Below are 15,148 nucleotides of genomic sequence, written 5' to 3' on the forward strand. Positions count from 1 at the left end.
ATGTCTCCCAGGCCCCTGGATTCAGAACTCAAGGCCACAAATCATAGGCATGAAGCACTTTCTTAAGACTCCGCCCTAACGTTGGATGGCTCCCCGTCGAATGCCTGCATGCTGCTTGAAAGGCACCACCCGCATCTCCGCGACCACGGGCGTCAAGAGAGTTGCTCAGCTCCGGCACGGGCCACGCTCTGCCTCTCCTGTGTGACTCTTAGAAGTGCCCCTTCACTGAATGTAGAATCGTTGCCAAGTTTGTGAGAAGTGTCCATTCCCTGTCAACGTGGGGATATCAGTCCAGCCTCACATTTCCCACTGGAGGTTGAGGCTCAGCGCGAACACCACCTTGGGCCATCTCAGCACCATCAGTGGACGAAAATGGGGCTGTTAATACACTCTAAAAGCCATAATCATAATGCTCAGAAGGACCTGGATAAGAACAGTGGGCCTGGCTACTGTTGTCGTACAAGGTTGTGTCTTGTACTGTTTGGAAATCTGTCCTGCCTCCTCCCTGCCCTCGCTTCTTGAATGAAATGCTTCTGAGGTTATTTATGAAAGACGTGATCCTGGGGCAGGCAGGAGGCAGTGGGCTTTATGGCTCCTTGGAGTTACTATTGATCTTGACCTTCTCTTTGGCTACCTTTAGACAAAGAATATGCCAATACTTGGGGCTCTGAGTTTTATAGTCAATATTTATTTGTATCATCTCTTTGTCTAGGAATGTAAAAGTGACTCTAAACTAAGATGTGTAATAAAAATCAGATTTATTGTACCTCCAGAAAGGTGTTCTCATAAATGACTGATGCTTCTGAGAATGACATGCCGGTGGCTGACACACTGCCAATTTCTTTTAAACATTTGAATTTTTCTAGTGGAAGGAGAGTGGGAGTGGAACATGAAGACTGAGTTGGAATGTTGGCATTTTAAAAATATAGCAGCAAGGTAAAGGGACATGAAATGAAAGAGTGACAAAAGAATGCTTTTTGTGGTTTTCCATAGAAGTTCCTGAGACAGGCATGAAATTACTTTTAATTTCTGTGTTTTGTTTTTTAATGTTTCTTTACATTTATTATATACTTCAGAATATACATTTTTTAACACAAAAATATTTCATGTTATTTACTATCAAGAAAAAAATTACCAGAAATGAGCGACTCATTGGTCTTATGGTTTCTTATGTGCTCAGGCCTGCTGGAGTGTCCCCCTCCAGGATGGAGCGAGGGGGTATGTACCCTGTGTGAGGAGTGGAGACTAGAAGGAGTTCAGACCCTGGACTCTGAGCTCAGCTTGAATCCTGCTTGTGCCTGTGCTTACTAGCTGTGCAACTATGAGGATTTTAGTTTTTCTCTCTAAACCTTGGTGGGGGGGTGGGGGGCGGGGTCCTTGTCTGTAAAACAGGGTCATAATCACACCTGGAAGGGCCACTGTAAGGATTAGCATTGCATTTAAAGCAACAAGTACACAAGTATGTGGATGAAAGCAGACATTTTCAAATGTGGTTATTGGGAGTTCCCTGGTGGTCCAGTGGTTAGGACTCTGCACTTTCACTCCTGAGGGCCTGAGTTCGATCCTTACTTGGGGAACTAAGATCATACAAACTGTGGTGCGATTCCCTCATACCTCCAAAGTCCCCACCCCACCTCCACCACCGCCAAATAATAAAAGTATTTGGTTATTGCTATGACAGGGCCCTGGGTTCAGAAGACACCATGAGCAATTTGTGTCCTAAGAAACTAGAAGCTAGTACTGGGTATATTATGTTCAGAAAACCCTAGGCTTCTATAGAAAAGCAGCTAATCACTTAACAGATACATGTTGAGTATCTCCTCTGTGCCATGCTGTTCCAGGAACTGGATATAGAGATGTGAGCAACATAGTCCCTGCCCACACACAGCTTGTGCTTGCATGGGAGAGGGAGGTGGGGTAAATGCTAACCAAACGCACCTGAATGTATAATAACCAATCATGACAAATGTCGTGACATGATATTATGGGAGAGTAATAGGAGCCTGATTTGGGTTGGGTGAGTAAAGAAGGGAAGGGCTTTCTGAAGAAATGGCATAAAGTGAGATCCAGAGGACAAAGAGTTATCGGGACAGGAATAAAGAAAGAAATTTGTTCAAAGAGGGCATAGCACCTGTGAAAGCCTCATGTCGTGACATGATATTATGGGAGAGTAATAGGAGCCTGATTTGGGTTGGGTGAGTAAAGAAGGGAAGGGCTTTCTGAAGAAATGGCATAAAGTGAGATCCAGAGGACAAAGAGTTATCGGGACAGGAATAAAGAAAGAAATTTGTTCAAAGAGGGCATAGCACCTGTGAAAGCCTCATGTAACAGACAACTAGGATTTCACGGGAAGGTATCTGCAGTCCTTTTCTACCCTCACTAGGGGGAAGCATGCAGAGCTACCATAAAAAAGATAGTATAGGACTTTAAGAATAGGTATACCAACAAGAAATGGAAAGAGCAGAGAGGACAGTGGTTTATGTGATTAGGCAAATGATCCTTAACTCTTCAGAAGATGCCCTCAAACTACATGTGACATCCCTATAGTCCCCTTTCTTTCCCAAAAGACTTAAAAATCATAGGTTAGCTTAGCCCACATAGTTAACTATTTTAGAATAGAATCAAAACTCATTAGCCGGAAAGCAAGGGTTCAAAGTGTGATTTGAAGAATTATGAGTGTGTCCTTGAAAATGATAGAGCTCTGGGTGGGTCAGGGGCTAACCTATCAGGGGAGGTACAGGGCAGGGTTGTTGGGCAACTTGGAAATTCCTGTTGACTCACCAGGTTGTCTTCTCATCTTCTGGATTGTTTTAAGGAGAAAAAAAAAAATCAAGAAACTACTTAAACCTCGTGTGACAGAGTAAGAAGTATGTAGTTGGTCTTTGTCCCCCCCCAAAACTTCTGCCAACCCCTGAAATTTCTCTAATGGTCAGAGTAACTTCTGGTGTTTCTAACAAGCCCCTTTCAGCCACATCAGAGCTTAGACTAACAAAGTGACCTATGGATAGCTTCGGGGTGGAGGTTGGTTGCCAGAGGAACCGATCATGTGATTAGTGTTGGAACTTTCAGCACCCCTCCTGACCTCCGGGGAGGGGAGAGGAACTGGAGATTGAGTTAATCACTGATAGTCAATGATTCAGTCATTCCGGCCTGCATAATGGAACCCATCCATAAAAGCACCTGAACGATGGGTGTTTGGAGCGCTTCCAGGGTGGTGAACTCACGAAGGTGCTGGAAGGACAGCGTGCCCAAAGAGGGCCAGGAGGCTCCATGGCCCTCCCCTGACCTTGCACTGTGCAATTCTTCCATTTGGACGTTCCTGAGTTGCATCAGTAAAACAGTAATAGTAGCTAAAGTGCGTTCCTGAGTTTCTGTGAGCCATTCATTCTAGTAATTATTTAACCTGAGGAAAGGATTGTGGAAGTTATAGCTGGTTGGTCAGAGGTCCAAGTGGCAACCTGGAACATTGGATTAGCCTCTGAAGCGGGGGGCAGTCTTGTGGGACCAAGTCCTTAAATACTGGGAGTTAGTGTCAGTATTGAAAACTGATTTGTAGGACACCCATTTCGTGTCTGGACAGTCAGAGACTTACTGGGTGGAGGAGGGAAAAAAACCCATGCATTTCATTGTCAGAAGTACCATGACTAAAAACAGTTGACCTTGGAAACGGTTTTGAACTTCATGCTGACAGTCTGTCTCAGGGCGTGTGATTTTGGCAGGCCCTCTTGTACTAGAGTTGCCATCTGATTGAAGTTTACCCTGAGAATCTGGTCTCCGAGGACCATGCGGTGGTCACATCTGCCAACGGGGTTGTCAGTGGCGTTTACCGAGGACGTAACCGTAGCTCTCGCAGCTGCTCCTGCTTCATCCTCTGTTTCTGTCGGCAGTCTGTGGTTAACCATCCCTGGGTGCTTCAGTTAGGCGAGCTGAGTGGGGAATGGCTTTGGGGGTGGGGAGCGGGCAGACAGAAAGGTAGCTCACCCGCATGGCTGGGGACAGTACCACCCACAGGAACTTGCTGAATGCTCGCGAGTGCCAGGTGTCTCGCTCTGCCCTGGAGACAGAGAGGAGTCACATGTACTCCAGCCCTTCTGAGGCGGGGAGAGAGAGAAACAGGATGAGAGAAGCAAGTCTCAGAATGGTGATTCAGGGTGGTTAGGACCTTCTAGAAGGCCGGTCTCCTGCCCTCATGCCGCTCTCCCAGCCCTCCTTTTGGTGCTCGGTAATGCCAGGCGCTTACAGGCCATGACATCTTCACATGTGCTATGCCCTGTTTCTGGTAATTTCTCCCCACTTCTGCTTGGTTCACTCATACTCATCTTTCAGGTACTCATTTAATGCCATCTCTTCTAAGAAGCCTTCCCCAACCACCCATTCTGGCTTCCCCCGTCTCTACCTGGCTGTGCAGTGTCTCTTACTGAACCGTGTTTCCTTCTGAGCCCTTCCCCCAGCTTGCAATGTATTTGTTTGCCTTGGTCTCCCCAACTAGACCCTAAGTCCCCTGAGGGCATGTCGTGTTATCTTCTCCAGCTTGAGGCTTTGATGGATCAAGTGGTAGGGTCAGTGCTGACACCCGCAGCTCAGAACAGAGTGTTTTCTGTCAGAGGAAAGGGTGGTAGGACAGGAGAGGTGGAAAAAGGCTTCACAGAGGGGGGTGCTCCTGCAGAATGGGCAGGGTAGCACCCCGCTCCTAGGAGGAGGGAAGGGCATGGCAGACAAAGACAACAACATGAATAAGGACAGGGAGGGTGTGCTGGAGTGAGGGAGCAGACCGTGAGAAGGGGCTCAACTCCACGGCGCAGCCTGTAGATAGAGGGGCGGCCCTTGGAGGCTTTTTTGGGGGATGTGTATGTGTGAGGGAGTGATGTCAGGTCCCACTTACACTCCAGGCGTTTTCTCCTTAAGTCAGCCTCTCATGCTCCTGTCTCCCCGAGATAACAGGAAGCAGTTTCACCAAGTGCTGCTTTAAGTGTGCCTGCTGTTCACACAGGTTTTCTGGGCTCAGTTGGCAAACTCCATTCTGCAAGGAGCTTCCCCTGGCACAGCTCACAACCCAAGGAATTCCAAGGGTTGACTGTGACTCGGCTCCCTTGGAAATGGGGCTGAGGCATTTTTCAAAGCAGTAGAATGGAAGGTGGTGCCTTTGCTACATTTAGGAACAGAGAAATTAAACTTCTGCCATTGGTTTTGAAATTTATCTTCTTTGGCTAGTGACCAAAAGATTTACCAAATGCTGTTCAACACTCTATTGCCAGATTTCAAGGGCTACATACGACTCAGGGCCCTGACCTTCCGGAGCTCCCAGTCTGGTAGGGAATTATAATCCCGCACAAATACATACATTTCAAAATGATCAGTGGCTCAGATACGGCACTCACAGGGTGCAGTGAGGGGGTTGTAGACGTTACAGTGCACGCTGTGTTAAACATGGTGATGAGTCTTCTTTGCTTGATCTGGGGCAGTGAGAGGAGCCAGCACTTTGGTGTCAGATTCTTTCTCATTTTTTGAGTGTCTGCTATGTGGGGGCATTGTTCTAGTCGCAGGGATCCAGGAAGAAGCTCCTGCTCCCAGGGATGGCATGTTCTAGTGGGGGAGACAGGTGGTTCACCAAAAGTGTGGACTTTTGGTTAACCAAAGGTGCCCTGAAGGACAGGCAGGACAGGGGTGAGAGAGAGACGAGCAGGGGTTGGTGGCTGGCTCAGGTTGGGAGGTCAGCCAGGGCTTCTCTGCAAAATGTTTTCCATTTGAACAGAGCCCCAAGTGAAAATGGGGAACAAGCATGGGTTTCTGGTACCAGGACCAAGAGTATTCCAGGGAAGAGGAACCAAGGTACCGAGGCCTGGAGGCTGGGGTGTGTTTGAGGACAAGTGTGGTCGGCAGGCAGGGACAGGTGGCAGGGGGCCAATGCTGAATTGTAAATGAATTTTATTTTTAGACCACTGGAAGCTTTTAAGCAAAAGAGGGAAATCTGACAGGAATGCTTTAATAGGATCCCTCTGGCTGCTCTGTGGAGAACAGGGGAGAGAGAGCAAGGGAGAGGAAGGAGACTGCTTAGAAGGGGTGTGGTGGTTTGGAGAAGAGGTGGTGGCTTGGACCAGGCAGTGGGAGCCAGTGAGGAGAAGTGGGAACACGTCTTAGCATACACGCTGATTGCTGATAATTGTATGTGAGAAGTGAGAGACAAAGAAGAGGCAACAGTGGTTCCAAAGTGTTCCAAAGTTTTTGATCTGAAACTGGTGGAAATTCCACCCCTGCCACTTCCTTCCATGCCCCCCGCCACCTTTAAGATAAAAGGCGTTATTAAGATATAATCCCCCTACCATGCATTTTACCCATTAAAGTGTATATAATTCATTGGTTTTTAGTATATTCACAGTTGTGTAATCATCAACCCCTATCAATTTTAAAACATTTTCATTACCCCCAAAATACCCATTAACTGCCACTCCCCGTTTCCTCCCCACCACACAAGCTGCAGGCAACCACTAATCGACTTTGTCTCATCTGTCCGGTGCTCAGAACTCCAGTTTCCTCCTCTGTAACTTCACAGGGTGCTTGTGGGGTGGAAAGGAGAGCATGAAGAGAAACAGGACAGCATGCCTAATAGTTGCCAGGCAGAGTGGCCTTGGCCTTCATAAGTGCTCTGGAAATCCCAGCTCTCCCCCACTGCTCGCCATCTTGCTGAGGCATCGTGGCCAGGGGTGAAAAGTATGGGCACTGGGCCCAGACTGTCGGATTCTGACTTCTGAACTCAGCACTGACAGGTTGTATGATTATTGCAAAGGTTTTTAACCTCCGTGGGGCTTCAGATTCCTCCACTGCCATAAAGGCATCATAGCAAGTACTTCTTAAGTTGCTCAGAGGCAAACCATGCGAAGCACTGGGAAGAGTGCCTGGTGTGTAGTAGCAAGTGCTCAGGGAGGCGTCAGTGTCGCGAGGCTGTTAGCATTATTAAGTGAGGAGCAGGCAGGTGGTGGCTCCCAACATTGAGGCCAACTGGACATTTCTGAGTCCAGGTAGTTGCAGTGGTAATGGAGAGAGAGATCATAGATGTATTTTTAATCTTGTCCTCTGTGGGATCTCTACTTTTGGAAAAGTCTGAGCCTCAGGTTGCCCATCTGTAAAATGGGGGCGAAAGAGCTTACCTCGTGGGGCTCTGTGGAGGATTCAGTAACCTGTTCAGTACTAAGCACTCTTTTGAATACAACAGGGAAAAAACCCTGCTTCCCTGGAGCTTGTGTGGAGCTAATAGAGACAGCAAGTAAATATTAATCATAAAGACAATAGTAATCATAATACATTAAAAATACATGAATAAGAAAGCAGAGATGTACAGCACCTGGCGCCTGGCATGAGGCAAGCCTTCTATCAATGGAAGCTGTTGTGATTATTGTAGGAAAGCACTTTGAAACCATGGACAGCACTGTATTGAGGTGGGTCTCCAGGTGACTGCAAGCAAGTTGCCTTCATCCAAGCCTACCCTCATCTCTGCTTGATTAAATTTCACTCAGCCTCCAAGGCCCCTTTCGAGTTGCCTGGTTGAAATCTCTGTCTCTCATGGCAGAGTGTTCTTTTTTCCTCCCTGCAGCTGGCATTAACTGAATGCCACTCTGGGCCAGGCCCGATGCTCGGCTTTTGTGATGAAAAACCTGAGAGAGGTGTGGTCAGCAGTGTGAATGGAGAGGCCCACAGCACTCTGCGCTACACTGTTGAAGCCTGGCTGCCTTGGTTTTAGTCTGCCAGGGGAGAGCCCAAGGCTTCTGAATTCAGTGATCAAATTAGCAGATAAATTAAGACTTCTCAACATTCTTGTTTAAATACTTCATTGTAAAAGTAAACATCTGCATTATGGTCAAATGCATAATCTCTATTTAAGCAATAAGTGTGAAAGTGTTAGTTGCTAAGTCGTGTCCAAGTCTTTGTGACCCCTGTAACCCACTAGGTTCCTCTGTCCATGGAATTCTCCAGGCAAGAATACTGGAGTGGGTAGCTATTCCCTTCTCTGGGGGATCTTCCTGACCTCGGGATTGAAGGGTCTCCTGCAGGCAGATTCTTTACCATCTGAGCCCCCAGTGAAGCCCCATTTAGGCACTATGATCTAACCAAAGAGCTACAAGATAGAGATGTAAGGACCTGTGGAGGAGCAAAGACTTCAGGGCAAATAACTTCTCACGGTGTAGACAGTATTCTACTAGATAAGCAGGAAATGTGGCAAACTGGAGCAGAGAGGTTTTGGAGCTGGGCTTCCCAGGCAGCGCAGGGATAAAGAATCCACTGACCAATGCAGGAAATGCAAGAGACGAGGGTTTGAACCCTGTGACGGGAAGATCCCCTGGAGCAGGAAATGGCAACCCACTCCAGTATTCTTGCCTGAGAAATCCCATGGACAGAGGAGCCTGGTGGGCTGTAGTCCACGGGGTTGCAAAGAGTCAGACACGACTCAGTGACTGAGCACGGCACAGCAGCAGCAGCAAACCTGGGTTAGCACGTTCTACTTGCAGCAAGCTACTGCACTTTGGTAGGAGGGCTAATACCTACCCTGCTTCTCTCAGAGTTTGCTGGACGGCTAAAGAAAACATCCATCAAGCACCCGGCACTTAATAGACACACAATGGTGGTTTAGTCACCAAGTCGTGATTACGCCCACCAGGCTCATCTGTCCAAGGGATTTCCCAGGCAAGAATACTGAAGTGGATTGCCATTTCTTTCTCCAGGGCATCTTTCTGACCCAGGAACTAAACCCCAGTCTCCTGCATTGCAGGCAGATTCAAGAGGCAAATATTATTTAAAATATTAATAACTTAATTATTAGTAACAGTGTAGCATTATGAAAAGAGCTCTTGTGTCAGCCAGACTTGTGTTCAGATCCTGACATTCTCATTTCAAGTTGCTTAAACTTTCTGAGCACTGGATTGTCTCTCTTTTCTGTAAAATGAATGAAAAATACCTTCCTTGTAGGACTGACATGATAAATATGATTATATTAATATAATCCTAGGTTGTATAATAAGTGCTAAATGCCATTTAAAATCAAAATACAGCAAGCTTTATTGAATATTCTGATTATAAAAATCATATATTCTGATGATAAAACATTGAAACAATACAAAAACATTTAAGGCAATACTTACATATCACTGGAAATTCCATTTCCTATAGCTGATGGCGAATTTTTTAGGTATCTCTTGATGCAAACTTAGTTTGACCTTCATAAGATTCATGGGTCCACAGTACACACCTGTCCTGTTTTCATTCAATAATATGTTATACACCTGTGTTCAGTTAATAAATATAGATTTATATTTTCATTTTTAATCGCTTCCTAGTAATCTATTGTGTGACTCACCAGAATTTATTTAATACTAGATGATCACTGAAGTAATTTCCAGATTATTTTCTGTTTTATATGACACTGTATTTTTTTTTTTTTGGCTGCACCATGCAGCATGTGGGATCTTAGTTCTCCAACCAGGGGTCAAACCCTACAGTAGAAGCAAGGAGTCTGAACCACTGGACTGCCAGGGAAGTCCCTATAGAATACTGTATTAAGCAACCTCATACGTAGATAGTTGTTCGCTTGTTTAACGTCCTTCCTGGGATAAATCACTGTAAATGAATGACTGGCAAAGAATTTTCCCATTATAATTTTGTTCCATTTTGGTAAACTGCCTCCCAAAGTAGACTATATGAATTTGTGCTTCCACCAGCATAAATTATGCCCACTTTCGTACAGCCTTATGAATACTAGGTTCTGCCGATGGTTTTTGATCTTTGCCAGTCTGACCTGTTGAAAAATGGTGTCTCACTTTTGTTTCTGTCTGTGGTTACTAATGAATTGGAAAATATTTTCAAGTATTTATTTCCATTTGTGATTCTCCTTTTGTTAATTGCCTATTTAGGCCATTGTTATTTGACTATTTTTCTATTCAGGTGTTTCCTATTGACTTTTCAAGAACTCTTTGTCATGAATGTGACAGATATTTTCCTCCAGTGCATTGGCTGTCTTTTACCTTGTCTGTGGTGTTTTATTACCAAATAAGAATTTTTAATTTTATGAAGTCAAATCTTGATTTTACTTGATGGATTAAAAAAAAAACTTTTAAACATGTTTAGAAATACTTCCATTTCCAGATTATAAAAGTAGTCACTTGTTTGTTTCTTCTCAAAAAAGAAACAAATTTCATTGTTTACATATACACCTTTGATCTAAGAGGTGAAATTTAGATTTAAGGAGAGAGGTGGAGCTCCAACTTAATTTTTCTCCAAATGGCTACCCAACCGTCCTGTTCTGTTTATTGACTTCCATCTTTTCGCCACCAATATGACATATTACTTTTACTGTGCACTGTAATTCCTTATACATTTGGCTCTATTCCTATACTCTGTTCAGTTTAACAGGTCTCTCAGTTCCTTTTTCAAAATGGCATTGTTTTAGTTGGTGTAGGTACATTTTAATATTTGGTAGAACAAGTCCCAACTCATCCTCAAACTTTTCTTGGAAATAGGGCGGTGGAGTGGAGTGGTTAAAATCACAGAGTTTGTGTTCATTCAGCCAGCCTGAGCTTTGTAATTTACTCATCTATTCATTTATGGCTGAGCTGGGGCTTGGTTGCTGCACGTGCTTTTCTCTAGTTGAGGCGAGCAGGGGCTGCTCTCCAGTTGGAGTGTGCAGGCTTCTCATTGCAGTGGCTTCTTTTGTTGCAGAGCATAGGCTCTAGGGTGCTCGGGCTTCAGTAGTTTCAGCATGTGGGCTCAGTAGTTGAGGCTCCCAGGCTCTAGCGCACAGGCTCAGTAGTTGTGGCGCATGGGCACGTGGGATCTTCTTGGGATCAGGGATTGAACCAGTGTCTCCTGCATTGGCAGGTGGATTCTTTACCACTGAGCCACCAGGGACAACCCAGCCAGAGCTTTAATCCCAGGTCAACCACCCACAAGCTGTGTAATCTCAGGCAATTTCTTTTTCTCTCTGAACCTCTGCTTCCTCATCTGTCTAAAGTTAATTGTAACAGTATCTACCTGACTGTGTTTTTGTGAGGATGAGATGAAATGATGCATAGCAAGGCTGGCACATGGTAAATGGTCAGTAAATGTTCAGTCTTTTTGTTGTGAAAAAGATGCATCTGTTTTTCCAGTTGAATTTTAGGATCACTTTAACAATAAAATCTTCCTGGGATCTTGATTGGGATGACCTTTACTTGATATGCTAATTTTCAGATAATGAATGTCCACACATTATAGCGTTTTCCAGCCTGAGGCAAGTTGTGCTCTTTATGGGTATATGGGTACGAGACTTTATGCTCTTTGGTAGAGTTTATAGTTTTTTTCATATAAGAGGTGCGATTTTATGTTAATTTATTTCCAGATGATATAAGTTTTGTTGTCATTTTGGTGAACATGAATTCTTTAGTCCATAAGAAAGTTATTCACTTTTTAAATTGAGAGGGAATTGACATATTAGTTTCAGGTATACAACATAATGATTCTGTATTTGTATATATTGTAAAATGATCACCACAATAAGTCTAGTTAACCTCTCTCACCATATGGTACATCTTTTTTCTTGTGATGAGAACTTTTAAGACCTATTCTCTTGGCAACTTTCAAATATACAATACAGTATTATTAATTATCATCGCCATGATGTGCCTATATCCCCAGGACTTATTTTATTGGAACTTTGTACCTTTTGATCACTTTTACCCATTTTGTCCACCCTGCCTCTGGCAACCCCCAGTCTGTTCTCTATATCTAGTCATTCATTTTTAAATGTTTATGTAGCACCCAAAGTAGCTATAATTGTTGATATGGGGAATAATTTCTCCCTGCGCAGTATCAGCTTTGAGACATTCCCTTCTCTCAGCTCTGGGAGCACCCCAGGTTTCCATTCCTTGGCTTGCTGTCACTTGAAATCCATCTCTGTGATGCAGAAACTGTGTCTAATTGGGCTGTTAGTCCTCAGGGCTCAGCAAACAGCTTGTATTAGTAGAGACTTACCAATGCCAATTAAAGACGGTGCCCCATGCTGTATTACTCTTCTGGAATAGAAGAGCCTCTCTTCTAGGACATAGGGCAGGACAGCAAATAGGCCTGCAGTCCCTGACCTCATCTGGCTGACAGTCTAACTTGGGAGCAGACATTGAGGAAGTCATCATTAGGGTCAAGAGTGAATTACATTAAATATTTTTCCTCATTACATTTTGAAGGGAGTTTTGGGTGCTATGGAAGTGTAAAGGAGTTAGCTGAGTACAGGGCAGCAGGAAAAGCCTTGCTAAAGAAATATTCCAGGAGGAGCCCAGGATGACTCTGTACCCAACACGTTCTCTCTCTCCAGGGCAGACTAGTGTTAGCACCCAGGCCTCCTTGAATGGATCCATTCAGCAAAGAGCATCTGCTCTGTGTCAGGTCCTGTGCTGTTGGGTCTGGGGCCACAGGGTTGGGTAAGAGCCAGTATCTGAGCTCTAATCAGAGCTCTGTTGATTTTTGGGAGTTACAGGAGACAATCAGAGCTCCTCAGCATGGGGATCTATCTCCTGTCTCTCCCTCATGCCCCCTACAAGGCCCCAGCCCACCTCTTTGACCTCGTCTTCTCCTGTCCCACTGGACTGCTAGCCCCCTCGCCAACTGAACACACTTGCACTTTCACACATGTGGAGGCTGCCATCCCCTGCGCCCATCATATTCACTGTCACTTCTACAAAGAATTCCCTTGAGCCTCTCCTTTTTTCTCTCGGCATTCAAGAACCAGAGTGTCACCACCTCTGTGAAGTCTGCCCTCCCAGAGTTTGTTACTGAATCCTTGTCCAAAATTATGGTCGTGTATAGTTATTTATAGTATAGTATCATGTCTGTGATCCCATCAGAGCGGGGGGGGGCCCTCCGTCACTGACCGTGACTCTGTCTCTTTGGTGGGAACTAACACACAACGGATCACTTAGGAACTGCCATTAAAACAGGGTCAGAGACATGCGACTTCTGTAAGTAAAGGGGTAGAGTACAGAAAGAGGAGAAGGGGTGGGGTGGTTCTGAACCTAGGGCTCTGAGAGCAGAGGAGCCCGCTGGCAGAGTGTGAGCCATGTGCAAAGCTGGGCTCTGCTCTAGTCGCTCAGGCATGTCGGACTCTTTGCGACCCCCATGGACTGTAGCCTGCCAGGCTCCTCTGTCCATGGAATTTTCCGGGCAAGAATAATGGAGTGGGTTGCCATTTCCTTCTCCAGGGAAAGCTGGGTTACTTGGATTTCAATCCTGGCTCTGGCATGTAGTAGCTCCATGAGGTGAGACAAATGGTTTTATTTCTCTGAGCCTTCAAGAAAAGGGGAATGCTATGATTAGTATTACTGTGTTGACTTCAGAGGATCTGGACACGTGTTAAAATTCTATAAAGAATTTTGTTTAAATAGGCATAAGTTTTTCTGGAAGGAGGGTTCCTTGATTTTTAAATTTTACAAAATGTACAAGTTAAGCAGGAGGAAGGCATTTTCTTAGTTGTCTATTGCTATGTATCGCTGTGTAGCAGATGACCTCAGAATTTAGGGAGTTAAAACAATGAACATTATCTGACCAAAACAATGAACATTATGTGACCGTTCCTGTGGGTCAGGAATCCAGGAGAAGCTTGTTTGGGTGATCCTGGCTGTGGATCTTTTATGAGATTGATCTCTCAAGATGTTAGCCAGGGCTGAAGTCATTTGAAAGCCTGTCTGGGGCTACCTGCGGTGTAGACGTCACCTCTCCATACGGCTGCCTGAGTGTCCTCATGACATGGTACCTGGCCTCCCCTCGAGCTTATGATCTGAGGGAACAAGGCGGAAGCTGCAGTAGCTTTTATGACCGAACCCCAGAAGCCACACACGGCCATTTCCAAAGTACCCAATTGGTTTCACAGTTCAGCCCTATTCGGAATGGGAGGGACTAAAACAGATGTGAATGTCAGGGCTGGCAATCACTGGGGGCCATTTTGGAGGCTGGCTACCACAGAACCTTAGAAGGAATTTGGAATGAGGAGCCGTCAGTTTAAATCTTGACTCCACTGACAACTGTGTGATCTTGGGAACGTTCCTTCGCTTTACTGGCCTTGCCAGTTTTCTCACTCAGCTCACATGGTAACTGTGCTACTCAAGAGTTAAGGCCCGTGAAAGCCATTCATCCAAGCCCTGGACTTCACATTCAGTTAGTAGCAATCAATAAAGAGCAGGAGGAAGAAAAGCCATTTGGTGCATTTTGTAAGTTAATGTTTTCAGTAAAAAAAAAAACAGCAAATGAAGAACTAACCAGCTCGTCTACCAGTCTCATCAGACTAGCACCACTCTTAGAATTTTGGTGTCAAAATGTACTTCAAAGTTTCTTTTCCTTTCTCACAGAGGAAGAATGGAGGAAATGGCTTAAGATGAGAAAGATTTATGGTAGATATGGGTACAACTCTCTGGCATTAAAGAGACTGAAAACTGGGATGGGTTCCTTTGTGGGGTCCTGAAATCTCCACCTGAAAATTTTAAAGAATTAGGCAGTATGATGTTCTTATCTACAATTTTGGTAAAAATTCACTCAGGTCATCTTTTGAAGCCATTTTAGGAGGGGATCCCACAGATCTTTTAAAGTAAAATGGTGGTGGTGGTTTAGTTGCTCAGTTGTGTCAGACTCTTACGACCACAAGGACTGTTACTTGCCAGGCTCCTCTGTCCATGGGATTTCCCAGGCAAGAATACTGGAGTGGGTTGCCATTTCCTTCTTCAGGGGATCTTCCCGACCCAGGGATTGAACTTGCATTGCCGGTGAATTCTTTATCAACTGAGCCACCAGGAAAGCCCCTAAAGTAAAATGGAAAGATGTATTATTGGGAGTTCCCTGTCAGTTCACTGGTTAGGACTCTGCGTTTCCACTGTAGGGGGCTGGGTCCAATCCCTGGTCAGGAAACTGAGATCCCAAATCCTACAAGTTGCACAGCTCGGCCAAAAAAAAAAAAAAAAAAAAAAGGTGTTCTTACATTGTTAAGCATGAAAAACTTTACTTTTTCATCATACTCAAATGAGTATGAGTAGCATATACTCATTCTAGAAGATTTGGAAACTACAGACCACTGTAAAGAAGTGAAAAACATTAGATCGGCCACCTTAATCTAGACGCTCTGTTTTGTGGTTTAGAGGAGAAAAAA

The sequence above is a fragment of the Odocoileus virginianus genome, chromosome 9 (genome assembly GCF_023699985.2).
Source record: "Odocoileus virginianus isolate 20LAN1187 ecotype Illinois chromosome 9, Ovbor_1.2, whole genome shotgun sequence".
Lineage (NCBI taxonomy): Eukaryota > Metazoa > Chordata > Mammalia > Artiodactyla > Cervidae > Odocoileus > Odocoileus virginianus.